The sequence below is a fragment of the Nerophis ophidion genome, unplaced genomic scaffold, assembly GCF_033978795.1.
Source record: "Nerophis ophidion isolate RoL-2023_Sa unplaced genomic scaffold, RoL_Noph_v1.0 HiC_scaffold_56, whole genome shotgun sequence".
Classification (NCBI taxonomy): Eukaryota; Metazoa; Chordata; class Actinopteri; order Syngnathiformes; family Syngnathidae; genus Nerophis; species Nerophis ophidion.
In genome coordinates this window covers 376,771-385,333 of record NW_026906978.1, presented here as the reverse complement: position 1 = coordinate 385,333, position 8,563 = coordinate 376,771, and positions in this window count along the sequence as shown.

The window sequence follows — 8,563 nt, the reverse complement described above, 5'->3', positions numbered from 1 at the left end:
GTGTATAAATGATAACTACATATTTAGTGTATGAATATTAAATACATGTTTAGTGTATGAATATTAAATACATGTTTAGTGTATAAATATTAAATACATGTTAAGTGTATTAATATTAAATACATGTTTAGTGTATTAATATTAAATACACTTTTAGTGTATAAATATTAAATACACGTTTAGTGTAAAAATATTAAATACATGTTTAGTGTATTAATATTAAATACATGTTTAGTGTATTAATATTAAATATATGATTAGTTTATTAAAATTAAATACATGTTTTTGTATTAATATTAAATACATATTAAGTGTAAGAATAATAACTACATGTTTATTGAATGAATATTAAATAAATGTTTAGTGTATGAATATTTAATACATGTTTAGTGTATTAATATTAAATATATGTTTAGTTTATTAAAATTAAATACATGTTTTTGTATAAATATTAAATACATGTTTAGTGTATTAATATTAAATATATGTTTAGTTTATTAAAATTAAATACATGTTTAGTGTATTAATATTAAATACATGTTTAGTGTATAAATATAAGTGTATGAGAAACCAAACTTATGTAAAAAAAATAAAAGAAACAAAAAAAAAAAGGAAAAAGAGAGATAGAGAGACGGAGAGGACCGGACTTATTAAGAGGGAACGTGCGCCCTCCTGTGGACTTCTGCCGCAACTGCACGCATAAAGAAATCCATTATTTCCAAGTGTGCCTTATTTAGAGGATAATAAATACATGTTTACTGTATGAATATTAAATATATGATTAGTATATAATTACATATATGTTTGGTATATGATTATTAAATACATGTTCAGTGTATTAATATTAAATACGTGTTTAGTGTATGAATATTAAATACATGTTTAGTGTATGAATATTAAATACGTGTTTAGTGTATGAATATTAAATACATGTTCAGTGTATTAATATTAAATACATGTTTAGTGTATGAATATTAAATACATGTTTGTGTATAAACATTAAATACATGTTCAGTGTATTAATATTAAATATATGTTTAGTTTATTAAACTGAAATACATGTTTTTGTATTAATATTAAATACATGTTTAGTGTATAAATATTAAATACAGGTTTAGTGGATAAATAATAAATAAATATTTAGTGTATTAATATTAAATACATGTTTAGTGTATAAATATTAAATACATGTTTAGTGTACACATATTAAATACATGTTTAGTGTATTAATATTAAATATGTGTTTACTTTATTAAAATTAAATAAATGTTTTTGTATTAATATTAAATACATCTTTAGTGTATAAATATTAAATACAGGTTTAGTGTATTAATATTAAATACATGTTTAGTGTATGAATAATAACTACATGTTTAGTGTATAAATATTAAATACATGTTTAGTGTATGAATGTTAAATACATGTTTAGTTTATGAATATTAAACACATGTTTAGTGTATTAATATTAAATATATATTTAGTTTATTAAAATTAAATACATGTTTTGTATTAATATTAAATACATGTTTATCCATCCATCCATCATCTTCCGCTTATCCGAAGTCGGGTCGCGGGGGCAACAGCCTAAGCAGGGAAACCCAGACTTCCCTCTCCCCAGCCACTTCGTCTAGCTCTTCCCGGGGGATCCCGAGGCGTTCCCAGGCCAGCCGGGAGACATAGTCTTCCCAACGTGTCCTGGGTCTTCCCCGTGGCCTCCTACCGGTTGGGCGTGCCCTAAACACCTCCCTAGGGAGGCGTTCGGGTGGCATCCTGACCAGATGCCCGAACCACCTCATCTGGCTCCTCTCGATGTGAAGGAGCAGCGGCTTTACTTTGAGTTCCTCCCGGATGGCAGAGCTTCTCACCCTATCTCTAAGGGAGAGCCCCGCCACACGGCGGAGGAAACTCATTTCGGCCGCTTGTACCCGTGATCTTATCCTTTCGGTCATGACCCAAAGCTCATGACCATAGGTGAGGATGGGAACGTAGATCGATCGGTAAATTGAGAGCTTTACCTTCCGGCTCAGCTCATTCTTCACCACAACGGACCGGTACAACGTCCGCATTACTGAAGACGCCGCACCGATACATGTTTAGTGTATAAATATTAAATACATGTTTAGTGTATTAATATTAAATACATGTTTAGTGTATGAATATTAAATACATGTTTAGTGTATAAATATTAAATACATGTTTAGTGTATTAATATTAAATACATGTTTAGTGTATTAATATCAAATACACTTTTAGTGTATAAATAGTAAATACACGTTTAGTGTAACAATATTAAATACATGTTTAGTGTATTAATATTAAATATATGTTGAGTTTATTAAAATTAAATACATGTTTTTGTATTAATATTAAATACATATTAAGTGTAAGAATAATAACTACATGTTTATTGAATGAATATTAAATACATGTTTAGTGTATGAATATTTAATACATGTTTAGTGTATTAATATTAAATATGTGTTTAGTTTATTAAAATTAAATACATGTTTTTGTATTAATATTAAATACATGTTTAGTGTATTAATATTAAATATATGTTTAGTTTATTAAAATTAAATACATGTTTTTGTATTAATATTCAATACATGTTTAGTGTATTAATATTAAATACATGTTTAGTGTATTAATATTAAATACATGTTTAGTGTATAAATGTTAATTACATGTTTAGTGTATGAATATTAAATATATGTTTAGTTTATTAAAATTAAATACGTGTTTTTGTATTAATATTAAATACATGTTTAGTGTATTAATATTAAATACATGTTTAGTGTATAAATAATAACTAAATGTTTAGTGTATGAATATTAAATACATGTTCAGTGTATAAATATTAAATACATGTTTAGTGTAATAATATTAAATATGTGTTTAGTTTATTAAAATTAAATTCCTTTTTTCTTGTATTAATATTAAATACATATTTAGTGTATGAATATTAAATACATGTTTAGTGTATTAATATTAAATACATGTTTAGTGTATGAATATTAAATACATGTTTAGTGTATGAATATTAAATACATGTTTAGTGTATGAATATTCAATACATGTTTACTGTATAAATATTAAATACATGTTTAGTGTATGAATATTAAATACATGTTTAGTGTAAAAATATTAAATACATGTTTAGTGTATTAATATTAAATACATGTTTAGTGTATTAATATTAAATATATATTTAGTTTATGAATATTAAATACATGTTTAGTGGATATATAATAAATATATATTTAGTGTATTAATATTAAATACATGTTTAGTGTAAAAATATTAAATACATGTTTAGTGTATGAATAATAACTACATGTTTAGTGTATGAATATTAAATACATGTTTAGTGTATAAATATTAAATACATGTTTGGTGTATTAATATTAAATATATGTTTGGTTTATTAAAATCAAATACATGTTTGTGTATTAATATTAAATACATATTAAGTGTAAGAATAATAACTACATGTTTATTGAATGAATATTAAATACATGTTTAGTGTATAAATATTTAATACATGTTTACTGTATTAATATTAAATACATGTTTAGTGTATGAATAATAACTACATGTTTAGTGTATGAATATTAAATACATGTTTAGTGTATAAATATTAAATACATGTTTAGTGTATTAATATTAAATATATCTTTAGTTTATAAAAAATTAAATACATGTTTAGTGTATGAATACTAAATGCATGTTTAGTGTATGAATATTAAATACATGTTTAGTTTATGAATATTAAATACATGTTTAGTGTATTAATATTAAATATATATTTAGTTTATTAAAATTAAATACATGTTTTTGTATTAATAATAAATACATGTTTAGTGTATAAATATTAAATACATGTTTAGTGTATTAATATTAAATATATCTTTAGTTTATAAAAAATTAAATACATGTTTAGTGTATGAATACTAAATGCATGTTTAGTGTATGAATATTAAATACATGTTTAGTTTATGAATATTAAATACATGTTTAGTGTATTAATATTAAATATATATTTAGTTTATTAAAATTAAATACATGTTTTTGTATTAATAATAAATACATGTTTAGTGTATTAATATTAAATACATTTTTACCGTATTAATATTAAATACATGTTTAGTGTATAAATAATAACTACATGTTTAGTGTATGAATATTAAATACATGTTTATTGTATGAATATTAAATATATGTTTAGTTTATTAAAATTATATACATGTTTTTGTATAAATATTAAATACATGTTTAGTGTATGAATATTAAATACACGTTTAGTTTATGAATATTAAATACATGTTTAGTGGATATATAATAAATACATATTTAGTGTATTAATATTAAATACATGTTTAGTGTATAAATATTAAATACATGTTTAGTGTATTAATATTAAATACATGTTTAGTGTATAAATAATAACTACATGTTTAGTGTATGAATATTAAATACATGTTTAGTGTATGAATGTTAAATACATGTTTAGTTTATGAATATTAAATACATGTTTAGTGTATAAATAATAACTACATGTTTATTGTATGAATATTAAATACATGTTTAGTGTATAAATGTTAAATACATGTTTAGTTTATGAATATTAAATACATGTTTAGTGTATAAATATTAAATACATGTTTAGTGTATTAATATTAAATACATGTTTAGTGTATGAATATTAAATACATGTTTAGTGTATAAATATTAAATACATGTTTAGTGTATTAATATTAAATACATGTTTAGTGTATTAATATTAAATACACTTTTATTGTATAAATATTAAATACACGTTTAGTGTAAAAATATTAAATATATGTTTAGTGTATTAATATTAAATATATGATTGGTTTATTAAAATTAAATACATGTTTTTGTATTAATATTAAATACATATTAAGTGTAATAATAATAACTACATGTTTATTGAATGAATATTAAATACATGTTTAGTGTATGAATATTTAATACATGTTTAGTGTATTAATATTAAATATATGTTTAGTTTATTAAAATTAAATACATGTTTTTGTATTAATATCAAATACATGTTTAGTGTATTAATATTAAATATATGTTTAGTTTATTAAAATTAAATACATGTTTTTGTACTAATATTAAATACATGTTTAGTGTATAAATATTAAATACATGTTTAGTGTATTGATATTAAATATATGTTTAGTGTATAAATATAAGTGTATGAGAAACCAAACTTATGTAAAAAAAAATAAAAGAAACAAAAAAAAAGGAAAAAGAGAGAGAGAGAGACGGAGAGGACCGGACTTATTAAGAGGGAACGTGCGCCCTCCTGTGGACTTCTGCCGCAACTGCACGCATAAAGAAATTCATTATTTCCAAGTGTGCCTTATTTAGAGGATAATAAATACATGTTTACTAAATGAATATTAAATATATGATTAGTATATGATTACATATACGTTTAGTATATGATTATTAAATACATGTTCAGTGTATTAATATTAAATACATGTTTTGTGTATGAATATTAAATACATATTTAGTGTATAAATATTAAATACATGTTTAGTGTATAAATATTAAATACATGTTTAGTGTATGAATATTAAATACATGTTTAGTGTATAAATATTAAATACATGTTTAGTGTATGAATATTAAATATATGTTTAATGTATGAATATTAAATACATGTTTAGTGTATAAATATTAAATACATGGGGCTGCAAAGTCCATCACAACTGCTTCCGGTTCCGGGTCAACGTGAATGACTGCTCGCTGACTGCTCTTGTTGCAAAAAAGCTAAGTATCGTTCTATCTGTGTGATTTTAACTGTTTTGCAGCTTTATTTACAACTTATCGAACATATTTAATAGTTCAATTTAACTTGCAAATCACCCGATCTCTGTCTCACCACTTCGCCCTCAGCTAGCTAGCTGCTAAGCTAACGAGGCTAGCGGAGAAAGGCAGCGCCGGTCTGAAGGAAGCTTCTCCCCCGCCACCGTGACCACCACTTCCCGAAGACAGCTGGCACCCCACTCGGCGACGGAAAGTTTCTGTGAGTATGGCTTCCTGCGCTTCGTGCACTTTACTCATGGATAGGTTGGCTTTGCTAGAGAGCCGTGTCCGCCAGTTAGAGCAGTGTAATTTCGTAACTTTAGATGTTGCGGACACATCTGCTAGCGTTAGCTGTAGCGAGCTAACTAGCCCAGCTTGTAGCAGCCCTAATCGGCCTACAAGCTACGGTGTACCGGTTGAGACGCATAATAGATTTAGCCCTTTAGCTAGTCCTACACCCCAGTCTACCGGGCACCACACTTTAGTTATAGGGGACTCCATCACCCGAAACATAAAGTTTAGCAAACCAGCCACAATTAAGTGTATTCCCGGGGGCAGAGCACCTGACATTGAAGCTAATCTTAGGGAGCTAACTCGCAACAGGTCTAGTAAGCACGTACGGCAGGCTAACCGCACCACTAGTTATGCGAATATAGTAATACACGTTGGCTCCAATGACGTTAGGATGAGACAATCAGAGATTACAAAGAGAAACATAGCCAGGGCTTGTAATCTCGCCAGAAAGATGTCCAGGCATCGAGTAATTGTCTCTGGCCCCCTGCCTGGGAGAGGCAATGATGAGAGATATAGCAGATTAGTCTCTCTTAACAGGTGGCTGGATAGCTTCTGCAGACAACAGGGATTTACGTTTATTGATAATTGGCCCTCTTTCTGGGGCAAACCTGGCTTGCTGAGGAGAGACGGCCTTCACCCTAACCAGGAAGGCGCTATCCTCTTGTCTCGGAACATAGACTTCGCATTGAGCCACATTTGACTAACTGCACTAGAGCAAGCCCGGTCACAGGCAATTACAGAGCCTGCTAGCCTGGGTATGGAGTCAGTTAAGTTAGAGCTAGCCAGCGCCAGGCTGGATGATCCCTGTACACATAGCAATTTTCGTAGAATAATACACAACTCACAAAATGTTTTTTCTACTGTGTCTATGACTTCGTCAGAGTTAGACATGCGTTCTACTGAGGTGGCAAATTATGATGCGTTCAGTTTATCGCAGCGCCAAGTAGACAATCTGAAAATTCCCGTCATATCAATTCCTAGATATGGTCGTAATTATTTTAAGTACACTGCGCATAATAAATGCAACATTATTAATATTGCTACTACGGATAATTTTATCAACAACTCCTTAAAACAGCCCACTACCTATAATATGGGCTTTCTAAACATCAGATCTTTGTCTCCCAAAACGTTATTAGTCAATGAGGTCATTAGAGACAACAACCTTAACGTCATCGGTCTTAGCGAAACCTGGCTTAAACCAGACGACTTTTTTGCGATAAATGAGGCATCCCCTCCTAACTATACGAATGCGCATATTGCCCGTCACCTCAAAAGGGGAGGGGGTGTCGCACTAATATACAACGAAAACTTTAACTTTAGTCCTAACTTAAATAATAAATATAAATCGTTTGAGGTGCTTTCTATGAAGTCTGCCACACCTCTGCCTCTGTGCCTGGCCGTTATCTACCGCCCCCCAGGGCCCTATTCGGACTTTATTAGTGAATTCTCAGAGTTTGTTGCTGATCTAGTGACGCACGCCGATAATATAATTATAATGGGGGACTTTAATATCCATATGAATACCCCATTGGACCCACCGTGCGTGGCGCTCCAGATTATAATTGATAGCTGTGGTCTTACACAAATAATAAATGAACCGACGCATCGCAGCGGTAATACGATAGACCTAGTGCTTGTCAGAGGTATCACCGTCTCCAAAGTTATGATACTCCCGTATACTAAAGTAATGTCCGATCATTACCTTATAAAATTCGAAGTTCAGACTCATGTTCGGCAAGCTAATAATAATAATAACTGCTATAGCAGCCGCAACATTAATGCTGCCACAACGACGACTCTTGCGGACCTACTGCCCTCGGTAATGGCACCGTTCCCAAAGTATGTGGGCTCTATTGATAACCTCACTAACAACTTTAACAACACCCTGCGCGAAACCTTTGATAGTATAGCACCGCTGAAGTTAAAAAAGGCTCCAAAAAGGCGTACGCCATGGTTTACTGAAGAAACTAGAGCTCAGAAATTATTATGTAGAAAGCTGGAACGCAAATGGCGCACGACTAAACTTGAGGTGCACCATCAAGCATGGAGTGATAGTTTAATAACTTATAAACGCATGCTTACCTTAGCTAAAACTAATTATTACTCAAATCTCATCCGCATTAATAAAAACGATCCAAAATTTTTGTTTAGTACAGTAGCATCGCTAACCCAACAAGGGACTCCTTCCAGTAGCTCCACCCATTCGGCAGATGACTTTATGAAGTTCTTTAATAAGAAAATTGAACTTATTAGAAAGGAGATTAAAGACAATGCGTCCCAGCTACAACGGGGTTATAGTAACACAGATACGATTGTATATACGGCGGATACTGCAAATATCCAAAATAGTTTCTCTCGTTTTGATGAAATAACATTAGAAGGATTGTTACAACGTGTAAATGGAATAAAACAAACAACATGT